This window comes from Hibiscus syriacus, unplaced genomic scaffold (genome assembly GCF_006381635.1).
Source record: "Hibiscus syriacus cultivar Baekdansim isolate YM2019G1 unplaced genomic scaffold, ASM638163v2 tig00111280_pilon, whole genome shotgun sequence".
Classification (NCBI taxonomy): domain Eukaryota; kingdom Viridiplantae; phylum Streptophyta; class Magnoliopsida; order Malvales; family Malvaceae; genus Hibiscus; species Hibiscus syriacus.
Genome location: NW_024063046.1, coordinates 476,253 through 493,453, shown reverse-complemented (window position 1 = coordinate 493,453; position 17,201 = coordinate 476,253). Strand labels below are relative to the sequence as shown.

The 17,201-nt window shown below is 37.6% G+C and overlaps 1 long non-coding RNA gene across 1 annotated transcript in view; it reads right to left on the bottom strand.

The window, feature by feature from the left end:
* Nucleotides 1-3,450, bottom strand: part of LOC120157977 — a 28,177-nt gene extending 24,727 nt beyond the window's left edge. Inside the window, exon 1 of the long non-coding RNA XR_005519183.1 lies at nt 3,440-3,450. This is a non-coding gene — a long non-coding RNA (uncharacterized LOC120157977). The remainder of the gene's footprint in view (nt 1-3,439) is intronic.
* Between the last annotated feature and the right edge of the window lie 13,751 nt (nt 3,451-17,201).

Genomic DNA, 17,201 nt, shown 5'->3' with positions numbered 1-17,201 from the left:
ATATCGAAACATCAAAATGTTTTCAAATGAATCACCTTATTTTCTCTTCTCTTTTCTTTTGTTTTTTTTTCTCTTTTTTAATGTTTTTTTAATTTAGGGCGCCCTTTCGGGTTTTTACCATAAACATTTTCTCTTTTTTGTTCTTTTTCTTTTCTTCTTCTACTTAGGACGCTCTTCGGGTTTTCATCTAGGAGAATTATTTCTTGACTGCATCTGAATTGATAATATATGGCAGTTCAGGTCGTCCATTTCAGTCAGGATAAGTGCTCATCGGAAAAGGCCTTTTTCACGACATAAGGTCTTCCCAATTTGGCGTCCATTCCTCGGAAGTCTTTCTGGACCAGCCAAATTCTCTTTAGCACCAGATCTCTTCGCAGAATATTCTCGGGCACACTTTTTTCATGTGCTCGGATCATTCGTTTATGATAGATTTGACCATGGTGAATGGCTTTCAGTCTCTTTTCATCTATCAGGTCAGCTGATCATCGATATTGCACCCATTCTGCATCATCCAGTTTGACTTCTACCAAGACCCGGAGTGACAATCTCTATCAATGGGTAGCACTGCTTCCATCCATAAGCTAGTGAAAATGGAGTTGCCCTAGTGAGGTTCGTACCGAGGTTCGGTAAGCGAACAAAGTAAAAGACAACTTATCATGCCAGTCTTTGTAAGTATCGGTCGTTTTCTCCATTATCTTTTTGATGTTTTGTTTGCTGCCTCTACTGCCCCGTTATATTTGGTGGTAAGCAGTAGAGTTGTGATGCTTTATGTTGAATTGCTCACAAGCAGCATTCATTGTTATTCAAATTTGTAGCATTATTGGTAATGATCGAGAATGAAACAATGACCATTCGAAGCCTTCGGATGGATTTGCCCGATAACATCCATTCCCATATAGAGAAAGGCCATGGTGACATCATTACATGGAGTAGATGAGGTGGAACATTGATTTTCTCCATAAATTTGACATTTATAACATCTTCTAGCATAGTTGATGCAATCACTTTCCAGTGTGGACAAAAAATATCCGCATCTCATGATCTGCCTTGACATCATATGTCCATTTGCATATGTCCCACAAACTCCGTCATGTATTCTTCCATTATCATTTTTGCCTCTTCAGCATCAACGCACTTAAAAGGACTGATTATGGCTTCTATTGTACAAGACCTCCCGTCAAGGACTTCCAACTACCATTATTCTAATGGTTCTTTTATCAGTTTTGGTGGCTTTCTCTGGATAACTTCGATGCTTGATATACTGCAAATGTAGTAGTACCAAGGCTTAGTGTCTTTCACTTCTTCAATTGGTAGCAATGAGCCGGGTACTCATACGACTGCATGTCAATTGGCATCATTTTAGACTCCCTTCCAGCCTTGAATGCGGCTACAAGGTAGCTAAAGCGTCAGCCATTTGATTTCTTCTCTTTTGGCATATAGTGGAAGGTGACTTCATCGAATTCTTCGAGCAGATCCAGTATTAGCTTCCAGTATTTCATCAGCTTTGTATCCTTGGTTTCCCATTCTCCACGGAGCTGATAGATTACTAATTTCGAATCTCCGTATATCTGCAAGGTCTTTATGTTTTTCCCCAGTGCAACTCGAAGTCCCAATACACAGGCTTCATACTCTGCCATATTGGTGCAATCGAAGTTCAGTATGCTGGTAAATGGGTAGAGTTTCCTTTTTGAAGAGATCAAGATTACCTTGATGCCATGTCTAATGCATTTGATGCCCCATCGAAATACGTTCTCTAGGAACTGCTGTTAAAGTACTTGTTTCTTCTAAGATATAGCCATCAAGTCTTCGTATGGGAAATTAAAGTCCAATGGCTCATAATCTCATCGGTTCTACTTGCCAATAACTCGATATGACACTTCCTTGATTTCTTTCTGGCTCACATACTCGATGTCAAATTCAGATAAGAGCATATGCCATCGGGCTAATCTTCCAGATAGAGCAGGTACACCCATCATGTACTTTAAAGGATCTAACTTGGAAATCAACCAAGTAGTGTGATACAACATGTATTTTCGTAGTCTTTTTATAGCCCAGACTAAAGCACAACAAACCTTCTTGATAGGAGGATATCTGTCACAATCGGTGAACTTCTTGCTCAGATAATAGATGGCTCTTTCCTTTCTCCCAGATTCGTCATGTTGTCCCAGGACACACCCCATTGAGTTCTCGAATATGGATAGATACAAGAATATAGGTTTGCCTGGGATAGGGGACATAATGATAGGAGTGCGAGATAAATACTCCTTTACTTTCTCGAATGCAATATGGCAGTTTGCATCCCATGGCTCCTGGATGTTCTTTCGGAGAAGACGGAAGATGGGTCACATTTTTCGGTTAACTGAGATATGAACTACTATGTAGTTCAATCTTCCCAGAAAACCTCTGTCCTCTTTTTGTTCATGGGGGAGGCAATTATGGATAGCCTTGACTTTATCATGGATCGACCTCGATACATTTCCTGCTAACCACAAAGCCTAATAGCTTCCCGAATATTACCCGAAGGTACACTTGTTAGGGTTCAATAGTTGAACTCCCTCAATCTCTGGAAGAGCTTTCTTAGGTTCTCGACATGTTCATTCTCGGTTTATTCCTTGATAATCATGTCGTTGACATAAACCTCGATTTATTTGTGCATTATGTCATGGAACAGGTCACCATAGCTCTTTGATAGGTTACCCCAGTATCTTTAATCCGAAGGGCATCACTTTGTAGTAAAAAGTTCCCCACATTGTGACGAATGTGGTATTCTCCATGTCTTCAGGATGCATCTTGATCTGATTATATCCCGAGAATGTCCATGAAAGAAAAGAAAGCATTCCCGGTTGTATGTCTACCAACGTGTCAATGTAAGGCAGAGGGAAGTTATCTTTGGGACTTACCTTATTAAGGTCCCGATAGTCAACACACATGCGTACTTTCCCATCTTTATTCAGAACAGGAACTATGTTGGCCACCCACTCCGGATACTTGGTCACTTGAAGAAAACCAACATCAAATTGCTTCTTGACCTATTCTTTGATCTTAAGGAGTATTCTGATCGCATTCTCCTTAGCTTTTGTTGCACGGGTTTGCATTCTGGCTTGATCGGTAGTTTATGAACTACCATATCTGTGTCTAGTCCCGACATGTCTTGATATGACCAGGCGAACACATCTCTGTACTCTGAAGTAAGACTATCAGGTTTTTTCTTGCTTCAGCCGAGAGAGTTGTGCCAATTTTAACCTTATTTCTGTCATCTTCAGTGCCTAGATTCAAGATTCGACGCCTCTCATGTGGTAGTATTTGTTTTCTTCTCTTTCAACCATTCTCAAAAATTCGGTAGGCAAGTTGCACTCTATTCATTGTCGCATTCATCGAATTCCCCAAGACAAATGGCCGATTCAAAATCCACCTCCGAATCAGAATCATCAGTGTCTACATTATCACCATCTAGGGACCTGAAGGAAGAGAGAATGTGTATGTGTGAGAGGAAAATATCCCACACGGAATATCAAGAATTAAATTCGAAAGAAAATGGAAAATGAAGTACTGAAATGAAGAAGATAGACAATGAATTCAAAAGAAAAAAAGAAAATTTGTTTGCCATGGAAAGATACAAAATGCATCTTTTATTGAAATTAAACGAAATGTTTATTCACCCTTACAAAAGATCACCTATTGCCCCGGGTATAGGCAAATAGGGATAGTTCGAATATTACTCTAAAAGAGTCTTGTAAACCACATGTAATTCTTCCACCGACTAGCTACTAGGCACGAACCCAGGTGGCAGAGGGCATATCCCAGATCTATCTTCATTGTCAACATCTTCTGTGGTCATGTCAGATCTTCCAGAGCCACATGTAAATCGGATAAGGTGGTTTCAAACACATAACCACCTGACTTGAATGTATGGTAAAGAGAAGGGAATACCATGGGTTCCCATTGAAGTTCACCTCCAGTTAGCCTGACTAGTCTTTTTTCTCGGTTCTTCTGGACTTCCCTCCTCTTTTCTTGGTAACTGGGCTGAAAATCGAGCCCAAACTGGTTTAATTTTGAAATGGGAAGGACTAGACTAATCCTTCATTGTAGCTGTTTCCCAAACCCCTTTCTGGTCTTGGCGCCTCAACCCAGGGTTTGCTTGATCTCTATCTTTGTGTACTTGGAGAGTCGGGGTATAGGAATCTTATTTCTTTCTACCACGAATGTGGCATTCACAAACTCCAAGGAGCGGAATGAACATTCTATCGCTTCATCATGTACTTCGATGTATGAGACCACCGTGGTCACAGTTGCCTCATATCTTCCTCAGTATTGATAATTACTAAAGCCCTTGTCAATAACAAATTTGACCTTTTGATGCAGCATGGATGGTACTACACCAGCTTGATGAATCCATGGTCTTCCCAAACGACAATTATAGGAAGGCATGATATCCATCACTAGAAACTCAACATCGTAGGTGGTTGGTTCGATGGTTAGCGACACCTTGATCTTGTCAATTACCTCTCTTTTGGTCTCATCGAATGCTCGGACCATGTTCTGGCAGGTTCTCATATGTGAGGTATCTATTGGTAGCCTTTTCAGTGTAACCAAAGGCATCACATTCAGGGCTGAGTCGTTATCGATCAATACACTTGGTAAGGCATGCCCCTTATAATAGGTAGTGATGTGTAATGCCTTAGTTCGACTTCTTCCTTCGGATGGAATCTCATCATTTGAAAATGAGATGAGATTATCAGATTGAATATTATTCACCAGTCGATCCATCTTGCTGATTGGTATGTTTTGCGGTACGAACGTTTGATTTAGGACTTTCAACAGTGCTTCTCGGTGTGCCTCTGAGTTCAACAATAGTGCTACATTGAAGTACGCGTAGGTAAGCTGTGGAGCTGTTCTACAATGTTGTACTTGCTGTGCTTTAAGATCTTGAGGAACTTCTTAGCTTCTTCCTCTTTTATAGGTTTGTCGGCAGCTAACACATCTTCTTTGAAAGGCTCAAGTGGTCTCTGCCCCACTTTGCTATCACATCCTTTAGAAGTACTTACCTGGCATTCGTACTTCTATGGTACTTGCCGATTTTCCTTGTATTGAAAAGGCCAAGGTGTTGTGATCACCACCTTGGTTGGTGTTTGTTGTTTTTTTTGCTTTAGGGGTAATTATCAAATGGCTACCCCTACCGTACTTCTTATCGGATGACTCTCGGTAGCATAAAATATGCTTCCAAAGAATCTTGAATTTCTTCGTAAAATTTCATCTTTTTCCGGTCCATCATGAGCTGGATTAACGATCTGAATTCTGGGCACTCTTGCACTTCATGCCCTTCTTCGTTGTGGTAACAACAATGGTTACCATCTTCATTCCTTGCTGCACGTGACTGGGGTATAAGAAGCTCTGGTTTTACTATTTGGCTCCAAACCCAAGCCAAATGAGCTTTAACTTCTAAAACATAAGTTTTAACTCTCTGCCGTTCTCGGTGGTGATTGCATTGATTCCAGTCTCCGGATGATTAGGCAAGGGATTCTTGGCAACGTTCGGTGCTCCGGAGTTGAAATAGATCTAATTTTTGTTCCGCATTCATTGTACAAGCCTCTTGAATGCGAGACAATTTTCGATTGAATGCCCCTGCACATCGCCATGATATTCGCAGTGGGCGTTCTCGTCAAACCATCTCGGATAGGGGGCCTTATTGGATCCATATGATAGGGTGACACCGTGTGAGTGTCGAAGAGCTGTTGATATAACTCTTTATACTTCATGGGAATGGGATCGAACTGCTCCATTTTCCTTTCTTTCCTTGGTTCTCTATGAGCTTGGTTAGAAGTACCATATGGTACAGCTGCAGTTGTTTTTAAACTTATACCGTAACACATTTGTTGGCGCTGTAGGTGTTGACATTTTTGATCTCTCACTCTTTGTTCTTCATGGGAGGCTTCTTACTGGAGTCCCCTCCCTCGATTTTTCCTTGTTTTATAGCTAGCTCGACCATCTCGCCAGCCATAACTAGATCTGAGAAAGTTCCCGATGTAATTGCATCCAGGTACCCGAAGTAAGGTGTTTTTAGGGTTTGTACAAACAGCTTTCTAGTTTCCTTTTCATTCAAAGGTGGATGAACTTGCACAGACAGATCCCTCCATCTCTGTGCGTACTGTCGAAAACTATCGTTATGCTTATTTTCTAGGCTCTGCAGCATAACTCAGTTTGGTCTTATATCATTGATATGCTTGTACTGCTCTAAGAAAGAATTGGCTAAGTCTTTCCACATCTTGATATGAGTTCGGTTGAGCTGGTTGTACTAACGGATAGTTGAACCGAACAGGCTCTCCTGGAAGCAATGGATCAGGAGTTGGTCATTTCCCCATATCCTGTCATCTTCCGACAGAACATAGAGATATAGGCTGAAGGGAAACTGTTCCCGTCAAACTTCTTGAACTCTGGGACTTTGAATTTTAGTGGAAGCACCAGATCTGGAACCAAGCTCAATTCTATCGCATCCACCCCATAATAGTCGTGGTCCCCCTTGACCATCTTCATCTGATCTTCCAATATCTTAATCTTCTCTTCCATCTTATTTGCCTTATCCTCATCATCAAAATCTGGGACATTATAATCATCCGGATGGTTGTCAGATTGGTGGTAGAAGCCTGCCTCTTTACAGCGGATGTTGCTTTTCCCTTGGTAGCAGAAGAGTCTTCTTGCAGTCTGGGTAAGATCTCGGGTGAAATAACCACCTATGGGGTCGGTGATAGGTTACCCCCTCAGACACCTACTGGGTGCACTTGCTTGTTGTTGTAATGAGACAACTTAGCCACGATTTGGTCGACTAAGGATTCTTGGCTTTTCGTTATGGACTCTAAGGTACTCTTATTGTTCTGAGCCATTTTGTCCTCCAATTGTTTTTGTAGCTTTTCCATGTTCTCCTCAATCTTTTCGATTCTGGCTTCCATTTGTCTCTTCTTTGCTCGAGTGTTGTGAGGGTGATGTGTGTCTTAACTTGTGGAGGTAAGCTTGGTGTTTTCTCTTTCTCTTTCTGAGACATGTTCTGTTAGTTAATAAGAATAAAAATATGGAAAATATAAAAATAAACATGAAATATAAATAAAATGCAAAATGCAAAATGCAAATGCAATGCATGATGTATGTGATTTAGAGGCATTGATCCAGAAAAGTGTCTATTATTATAAATAATCCTTATTTAGACAAAAATGTTTTATCTTTTAAGAGACATAAAAACAATCAAAGGTACATCCGGACTAAATCCTCTAGACCGTGTAGAATGCCTTGTCGAACCACTCCAGCTTCCAGTGCTAGGCCGTGTAGATGATGGGTTGCCCTCTGTACTTGATCCAAAAATCTCAGATGATTGTATCTCTGGCCTTCACCCTTTGTTGTGCTTGCTCCCAACGAAAACGCCACTGTAAACCTCTGTCGAAGGGCACTATCTCAAGTTCATTTGCTTGCTTCTTGAACCCATCTACAACAGCTTCTAACTCAGCTATTGTCTTGCCATCTCTCTCATGTTGTTTCTCTAGATCATCCACTCGGATTCTCAAGCATTGGTTCTGATGTTGACTGTCTGCTAAGCGCCTCTAAGTAGTCTTCAGCTGTTCCTTCCAAGCTCTTTCATCATGCCCTTCGAACTTTCTTTTCGTGAGCTTCGTCTTTCCAAAATTCAGAGGTCACTTTCAACTTGGAGTTATCCTTTACTTTATCTTGATACCCATTTCTCAAGTCTTCGAGCTCGAAACGGATTTTCTTCTGTTCTTTCTCCAGTTTGTCTGTCCGATCTTTCTGAGTGTCGGCATTTAGCTTCCACTGACAGCGTTAAGCTTCAAGTTCTTTTACCCTCTGCTTCAGCTCAATATTCACAACTTCAAACTCTTCCTTGGCTATCTCAAGTTCAGAAGGGACATGCCTGAGATGTTCCTCCATGGTCCGGGTGTCTTCACAGTATGGTACCGGGATGTTGTCATTTTTCTCAATCTTCGCCACTCTACATAATCTGGAGTAAGCATGTCTCTAGAAGCCACAATATCCATCCAGAATACTTTTGTAACACTCTCAACCCGGATCCGAGTCCTAAGTGTCACATTTTACAAAACATATCAGAGCTTATACTATTCAAATCTTTAGACTACATGCCAACTACATTCTATAAAACAAAATACATATATTTAATATGTTTCCGATCCGATATTCGTAAGGAAGATGCTGACCTGTCTTGCTCCTCTTAGCTTCTCTCTCACTTCTGCAAACTACGTAAAACAATCACACGCTAAGTCTATGACTTGTGAGGCTTATAAAACATATAATATAAACTAAAACTTCTAACAATGCATATAAATAATTAATGTTATTATAACATACATTTTCATGTACATTCATCAAATGAATACATACATACACAAACCTTATAATATCACCTATGAGTTTTACTATTTCATATTCTTATAATCATTTAATTTACACTACTTAGCTTATATATTATTCTACTATCTTCATTTAATTTGTTTACTTACCTTATTCTTAATCCTGTAATTTTGATCACAATCCTACATATCTTATTTATTATTTCTATATGTTTCTATTTAATATTTCACCCATAAATTCTCGTTACATATTCTAGTATCCTAATTTCTTATATTCTCTTAATTCATTCCTCACCTAATCTTCATTTAATAAACATACATTTGCATAACTTATTGTTATTTGATTCCCCTGATATTCTCATACGATTTCTTAGATTCTTATACTAAATTTCATATCCCTTACTAATTTAGCAAGGTTAGTTCACAGTTCTATCTTAAACGTATATACCTTCCTACACAACTTATCTAATATCCTTTTATATTTATTTATATACCTTTTCCATAGTTAATATACTATATGATTTGTCTCAATTCTCATTAATCATATAATTCACCACTTCATTATTTATGTATATATATATATACATAATTCACCACTTCATTATTTATGTATATATATATATATACATAGCGTTCACTATATTTCTCGTGAAATTACTTCTAACATATCATATAATTATATTATACTCACTTACATTCCCATATATCATATCAACATATTTCATATAGAACCTATCATATATGCAATAAATAAAGCTCATACATTCACATTCAAATGTTCAATCACATATCACAATCATATTAAGTTTCTGTATATTATTTCTTTATTAGCCCATGTACATCTTGGAGAACTAAAGATATGTGAGTTCATTGAGGTTGTGCACTGATGCTGTCACCACAGCTCAAATAAATTCCCACTAGGGGCACTGTATATTTGTCCCGAAGGACCACTATGTCCCAAAGGACCACTATGTCCTGAAGGACCACTCCTTAAGAACCATATACATAATACAATGGACCAAATAAATGTACCGAAGTACCACATATATATGTTCAACAGAATTATATATATGTCCCGAAGGACCACGTAGAACCCTCGACTCTTGGCATGCCAACTATACCTCTAGCTCTCATGACACGTAACATGGCCATATTATTATGTTTACCATATATTCACATACTTTAGCTTACTTCACCTTCCATATATCCATACAATTCATTATCACATAACAATAACATACATTCACACAGATCATACCACATATACAATAATATATCACAATTATGCTCATATCAATAACATGCTTATATGTATGCTAATATAGGAAATACAATTATCGCAAGTCTTATTTCCATTCATCATAATATATCAACTAATACGCACTCACCTTGGCACTAAGTTCCAATCCCATTTTATGATTCTTTTCTTTCGATCGAATCTTAACTTGATGGTCGTCCAGGAACTTGTTTGTGCTCGATATCTATATAATCATAATTTCCAAGACGATTATTAGAAGCCTAAACCTTATAATTCAACGCTAATAACTTAAACTAATTCATTGAACTATAATTCATTTTTTCCTTTAGGGGTGTATCGATGCACTATGGATGCATCGGTACACAAATTAGGTTTGAAATTCTCATGCATCGATGCACCTCTCAATGCATCGATGCACCTTCAAAATTTATTTAGTGCATCGGTACACACTTATAGTGCATCGCACCATCCCATAATAGACTATTTCATCTGAAAATTCCACAACTTTTCATTAAATTTCCTCATATAAAACTCCATTTATACCACTAAACTCAACTACAACCATTTTAACTAACCTTTATCATTCCAATGCCTTATTATCTCCCATATCTCATCCAAATTCTTAAAGCTAAGAATTATACCAAATTTTCAATATGTTCTAAATTCAATTCTATCACTTCAGCTCTTAATTAAGTTGATGACAAGTCAAATTTATCTTCCAATTTGAGTAATGAACTTTATTCCAAGATTTTATTTGAAAACTCTTAATCTTTAATCTCTCCTAACTCCACCATCCTTTGCTTTTAAGATTATTTAAGCTTTCTTTAAGTTTAATTATCATCTAATGATCATAAATCAACCTTGAATTCAACAAGAAATTAACTAACAAGAGGACTTACCTTTGCAACCTTGGTTCACGATGGAGAGAAAGAAGAAAGATGAAGAGAACTCTGGAACTCCCTTTTCCCTCTTCCCACGTGTTTTCCTTATCTTATAAGGGAAAATAAAAATCTTCCTTATCAAATAACCATTTTACCCTTTACTTCATTTAATAATTACCAACAATCCCTTAAAAATATTTACAAATAAATTCATGCACTTTACTATCTTTTGAAATCATACTTCAAAGTTTCAAAAAATTTCATTTTAGTCATAACCCTGATTTTGGAATATTACAACTTTCTTCCATGAGTCGGCTACCTCTTTGTTCATCTTCTTATAGTTATCACCATGGTACACAAACTCTGATGTAGATAATTCGTATGTAGCCGGGATGAACTGACGTGCCCTATATTGTCTAAGTGTCAAAAGGGAGAATATCCAACTCCACCCCATTGTCCAAGTAGAGTCATAGTATCAGAATCCCCGCACCGGAAAAGAACGTCACTGAGGAATAACTAGGGGGCTCTCCAAGCAATATCCCGGTCTTGAAGATGAGTGAAGACCTTCATCCACTTTTCCTTTGTAGCGCCTTCATGCCATTTCATAGTGATGAACTCTCCCAAAAGGTGAATAGGTGGTGTTAAATCGGCGGTAGGCAACCCCGTTAGTCTTCCAAAAGTGGTTGTGAATCCAGACTTGAAGGAGCTGAACACACCCAATGAACCTTCCCCCGCCAGTTCTTCGAAAATGGTTGAGAGATCGAAAGGTCTCGGCTAAGATGGCAGGTGCTGGGTTGACTAATCTCGGAAGTTGTTCAAACAGTTCCACCACGGCAGCATCGATGCACCCTAAAGTCTTCGAAAAAATAACCAAACCGTACAGACCCAGTGCAAAAAGGTCTATAGTCTTCCATTCATCAGGGTGGTTCTTCATTAGTTGCTTTATGTAGATCCACTTGATTCATTCCCTACTACCTTTGTGTCGGAGTCGATCAATCACCCATTTTTCATCAACTCCTGCAATCTTAGCTAGTTCGTTCTTGAAAGGCTAACTCTTGATGTGTTTGATATATGCCCTCTCTAGTCTGATGCTTTCGCAGTGCAGTAGTGTAGTATACTCTTCGATAGTGGGCACCATGTCCTCCCGGTTAAAGGTGAAGCAACTATATCCCGGGTTCCAGAATTGAATCAATGCTCAGAGCAGGGGATCATCAGTCTTGACATGAAGTAAAAGGGAAATATCACCATATCGTTGACTGAACTTCTGCTTTTTGTCATTCTTCTAACTGCCCCAAATGTTCCACAGCTCTTGGACATCGTTCTGTTTTAGGCTGAAAGAGGCGTAGCTAACCAGCTCTGACACATAGTTCCCCTGAAGATTGTCTCCCTTTTCTTTATGAGTCTTCTCGGACCATAGTCGTGTCTCTGCGTTTTTAATCTCTTGTAGTACAACACCTTTGACCATTAATTCAGATTATTTTGTATGTAACAAATATTTTTTTAGGGATCAATAACCTCTTGATATTATGCAAATGCTAAAAAACAAACACAAAGGCAAAAAAAAGTTAGTAAAAAAAAAAAAATAAAAAATGATGAAAAGAGGAAAAACACAAAAAACATGGTTAGGGTAAAAATATCATAGGTTTTGGAATGTGGTTTTGGGGTATGCTCTAATTCTTCATAGTCTCTCGGTTTAGGTTCTAAAAAACGGTACCCGAGTTCTCCTTGTCGGTGCCCCCTTGAGCTTGCCAGACCCTTAGTCCTAAACCCATCACAGGCTTGTGTGGACTAAGTTAAACTCGAAAGGACACATTCCCTTATGCCCGCACGGTGAATAAATTCACACGAAGACATAAGGTATATGAATCCCGAAGGTTACTTGCTAGGCCCACACGGAGAATAAATTCTCACGAAGGCGTCGCTTTCACCCCCACTTAAAAAGGGTTTGGAGCTCGGGTATAGATCCTGAGATGAAAATTTTGAAAATCTGAAATCATTGAAAAAAAACGTCAGTACAACTATTTATATGGAAAAATCAAAGATAAATAATAAGAATCGAAGAATTATATTAAAATTTAAACTTACAATTTTTGCTTAAAAAGATAACCGAAAATTAATTTCGGCCTGACTCACTAACCTGTCCCCAGCGGAGTCGCCAAGTTATGGGAACCGTCTTTCAGTTGGCCCGAATTGGGCTTCAACTTAGGAAAATAGATTAGGAGTCGCCACCGATCATTTATTTTATAAAAAATGGGTTGATCAGATATCTTATTTCTTACATGATCTGTGTCTTACCAAAGATATGTCGGATTCGAGAGTCGGTTACAGTCAAGGAAGGGTTAGCACCCTTGAACTGCCCTTTCGGTACTACGTAATTTTCAGTTGTCTTAAATTAAGAAAATTGCAAGTTTAATTAAAAAGGTAAAATAACGATCCCAAAACTTACCTCTGACTGATTGAAATAACCTTAAAGGAAAAGGAATGTTAAGAAAAAAAATGAAAGTGAATCGAAAATAAAGACAATAAGAAATAAATAAAATAAAACAAACGAAAAAATTAAAATAAATAAAGTAAATAATGTATGTAAATAAATAAATACATAACAACTAGATAGGAAATAAAATAAAATAAGATAAATAAAAGAAATGAAATGAAATAAACAAAAGAATATGTATAAAGATAATAATAATAAAGAGAAAACTATATATATATATATACATTAATAATAGTAAATAATAAATAACTAATAATATATATATATATATAATATAAAAAATATATAATAAGATACTAAAAATTAATAATAGATAATAAAAAAACAGAAAGGATAAAAAGAAAAAAAATAAAAGATATAATTAAATATATATAATAAGGACTAAAATGAAAAAAAATTGGTGGGCCAATTTAAAGAGAATTTGGGATTTACAGTCAAATGTGGGGGACCTAATTGAAAGAAAACAAAAAACAGGGTCAAATTAAAAGGAATTCGACGTTTAATCGTAGGAAATGGGCAAAAATCAAATATTTTCATACTACGAGGGATCAAATAGGAATTCTCAATTTTGCGTGAAAACACACGAATCTGATGTGCAATGGGTCGGGTCGGGTCGGTTTGGTCCGCTAGGTTTAATATAAAACCCAAAAAAATTAAAACCCTCATTTGTGAGGTTTTTAGTCAAGAGCCCCCCTTTTATAATTTCCTCTGATCTGTTCTTCAAACCGAAGAACATGATGAGCAGCCCAGAATTTGGCCACCCCACACTGCCTCGCCGCCGCCGTTGATCGGCGCTGGCCTCCAGTCATCGGCGGCAAAAGTTAATTTTTTTTTTTTAATTTTTTTCGAAAGATCTCAGTGTCCTCGTTCCAAAAACAGATTTTGTTTTTCAAAATGGGCCTCGGGAAATCGTAGATCTAAAGAAAGATCTCGTTTTTTACCCTTACGTTCATCGGCCACCGAGTATTTCCACTGTAAAAATTGCAAGTGCTTGGATTGCTCTGAATATTTGTGATTTTTGCTCGTATGTCCTAGTATTTCCACTGTAAAAATTGTGTATGATTTGTATATATCAATCGTGAAAAATACAATAGATGATTACATGTTATTTATAGTCGAATAAAAACCCTATATTTAATACTCTTATTCTAACTGGAATCCTAATACTGGTTGGTTGTTAGGGTTGTTGGTGATGCTCGTGAGATCCACGTGACGTTGGTAGCTTGGAGTCACGTCCACTAGAAAGATCGGAGGAGTAGCGTGTGGCTGTGGGACTCTTCTTGGCTACTGTGCGGCGCTGTGGAGAAGATGGGGCTAGGGTTTAAAAACCCTAACTGATTTGGGGTTTGACTTGGGCTTCAGCAGATGGGTTGCGTGTGGTGGGTTGATGTACTGATATTGGCCCCCTGAATCGGGCTGCTTGATTTTGGCCAGTAAAATGTAAAACAATATGTAAATATATGTGTATTATAAAATATAATACGTAACTATATTATATAATATAATAATTTTAATTGAATGGAAAAGGTCGAAATTTGGTGTCTTCAATACATAACAAAAATATGTGGTAAACAAAACTTATATTCATGATTAAAAAAAAGTAAAATCACATTACAATATTCAAGGTTACTATAAAGAAACTAGAACATAGTCAACAATTAAGTTATTACAAACTAATGCAACCCTAAGTATTATAAGGGGAAATTTTTATTACTACATTGAAGCAAAGCTCACCATATGCCTTTGAAGTTGCTCTTTGCGTTTCATGAAGTTGAGGAGGCAAAACTCACAAAAGTACAACTTCAATGAATCATTATATTCTGGTGGAAAGGGGAAAAGTACCATGTCTCAATTTCATATCTTCCAAGTTCTATGGTCGAAATATTTCACCTTTGTGAATTCCTCATGCTCACGCAAGCTAGCAACATCTAGTTCTTCATGACCCTGCTGAAAAGAAAGCAACATACAGTTACGTATAACAGAATTTCACAAAAGCAACAAGTAGAAATTTCAAATTAGCCTCTGATCTTTACACATCGCCGAGCAAAAGGCGTGCATTTACTTACATCCTCGATGTGTGTCTCATTAATCTTACGTTTTTATGGCGAGTCATTTTTAAGCTTGTAACTGAGAACCCCATGAGCAAAATCTTCACATAAATACACCCTCAGAACATAAATAGAGAAGAAACTGAAATGTAATGCTCGACATTGTAAAAGAAACTTTACCTTGTCTTCAACCTTAACATCGACAACTGTTTCCACGAATCAAGATCAAGTTGTTCAAGCTTCACCCATTCATCTAGCCTCCTATTAACTATCATCACCATAACACAAAAAAAACATAACAATTTCCAAAGTTCCTAATATAAATAATTCTAAAATTTTTAATTAAATAATAAAGACCTAAAGTAATTAAATTTAATTAGAAACCATAGGGAGAACATAAATCTTACACTCGGTGTAATGAACGTAATATTCATAATCATTAGACTCAGAAAAATGCATCTTGCGGTGTTCGATGACTTTGACAGGATGATACTTGTCGTCCCTCCAACGGCACATCACGCGAGTACCCTCCTCTAGAGGGAGTATACTCGACCTCCTCTTTTTCGTTGCCTCAGGCTCCGGCGTTCCATTAGAGGAGGCCAGAGGCTTCTGGTCGTCACCGACCGACTCTACAGCAGCGTGGGATTGTGTTGAACCATTCTCTGTTATCGTCGGCGTGTCTATTGAACCCATGGTGTCGGTTTTAGAGGGTTTCAGCCTTCGAGTGGGCTCGGTAATACAAAAAGGGTTGGAGAAACTCAAATAAATTAAAAGACGACTTTTAGAGATGACACACAATGAAAAGTGTACTACGTGTGTTTGATAAATTTTTTGGATTATGACTATTAAATATGACACACATTATTGTAAGTCATAAATCGTTCAGATTTTAAGAAACATGACATTTTTATGACACACATTTTTTGCAAGTCATAAATTATCGTGTGTCATCGTTCGTGTGTTATATAGTTATAATTTCTTGTAGTGATACTATATTATTATATATACTAAATAAGCCCCGGAGGAAAATGAATGACTACACATGGTTTAAACTTTGATTCTTTTATCTATTTTTTGGTTTATAATCTTAGTTTAATATTTATTTATATATACACATACATGTATCTTTGGTGATGTATAAAGTTAAAGGTAGCTCGCTGAACATAGGTTAGGCCCCCAAAGTAGAGATGGAAACTCAACCCGAACCCGACGGGTTCCGACCCGACCCGATTGGGTCAGATTTTTTAAAAAAAAAATTCGAGTTCGGGTCGAGTTTAGGGTGGAAAAAATCCGACTCGACCCAAAAAAATATATAATTTTACCCTATATATTTAGGGATAATTATAATAATATCCCTCTATATATAATTTTTTTTCAATTAAGTCACTGTTTTTATTGAATAAAAATTTTTTTTTTATTTCGGGTCAGGTCGGGTTTCTAAGTCATATATTTGGGCCGGGTCGGGTCGGGTGAAACCTTAATTTCTTCGGGTCGGGTCTGGTCGGGTCACGGGTGGAGGACCATTTCTTCTCGGGTTGGAACACGTTTACCTCGTCATCCGTTAGTGCTTCATCCGTCTTGATTTTGATGGAGAGTTACGACTGGTGACAGTACAATTGTTGCCTGATAATTTTCTGTGACAGAGAGTTGGTCATAAAGAAGGAGAGAGAGATTGTGTAGTTATTAAAGATTCGACCCCCTCTCTCAATTTTGGTTGAAGGATATTTATAGTGACCCTTAACTAGTTGAGTCAGACATACGGTAATTATGGTTTTTCGTAGGTTAACGAATTAGATAGATATGATAGTCAGATCTTGAATTTCGCCATGACAGGTCACATGAACCTATCAGATATCTTATCTATGCACTGCAATTGACTCAAAGGCTTGTGTTTGGAGGATACAAATTCTGGAGGAATTAGTCTGGTGTCCTTATTGGAGGAGAAGTGGCAGTTTCCGAAGATTATTCTTTGGAGGCATAACAAATATATAAATTTATTGTACATTCTCTAGATTTTCTTTGCCGACCATGTTTCTACTATTACTCTTTCGACTATCGAAACCTCCAGAGGAATTCCTATTCATCGACCAATCACAATCCTTTGACATGATTTCTAACTCACGTGATTATAATCAAATATATTGTCAGATGATC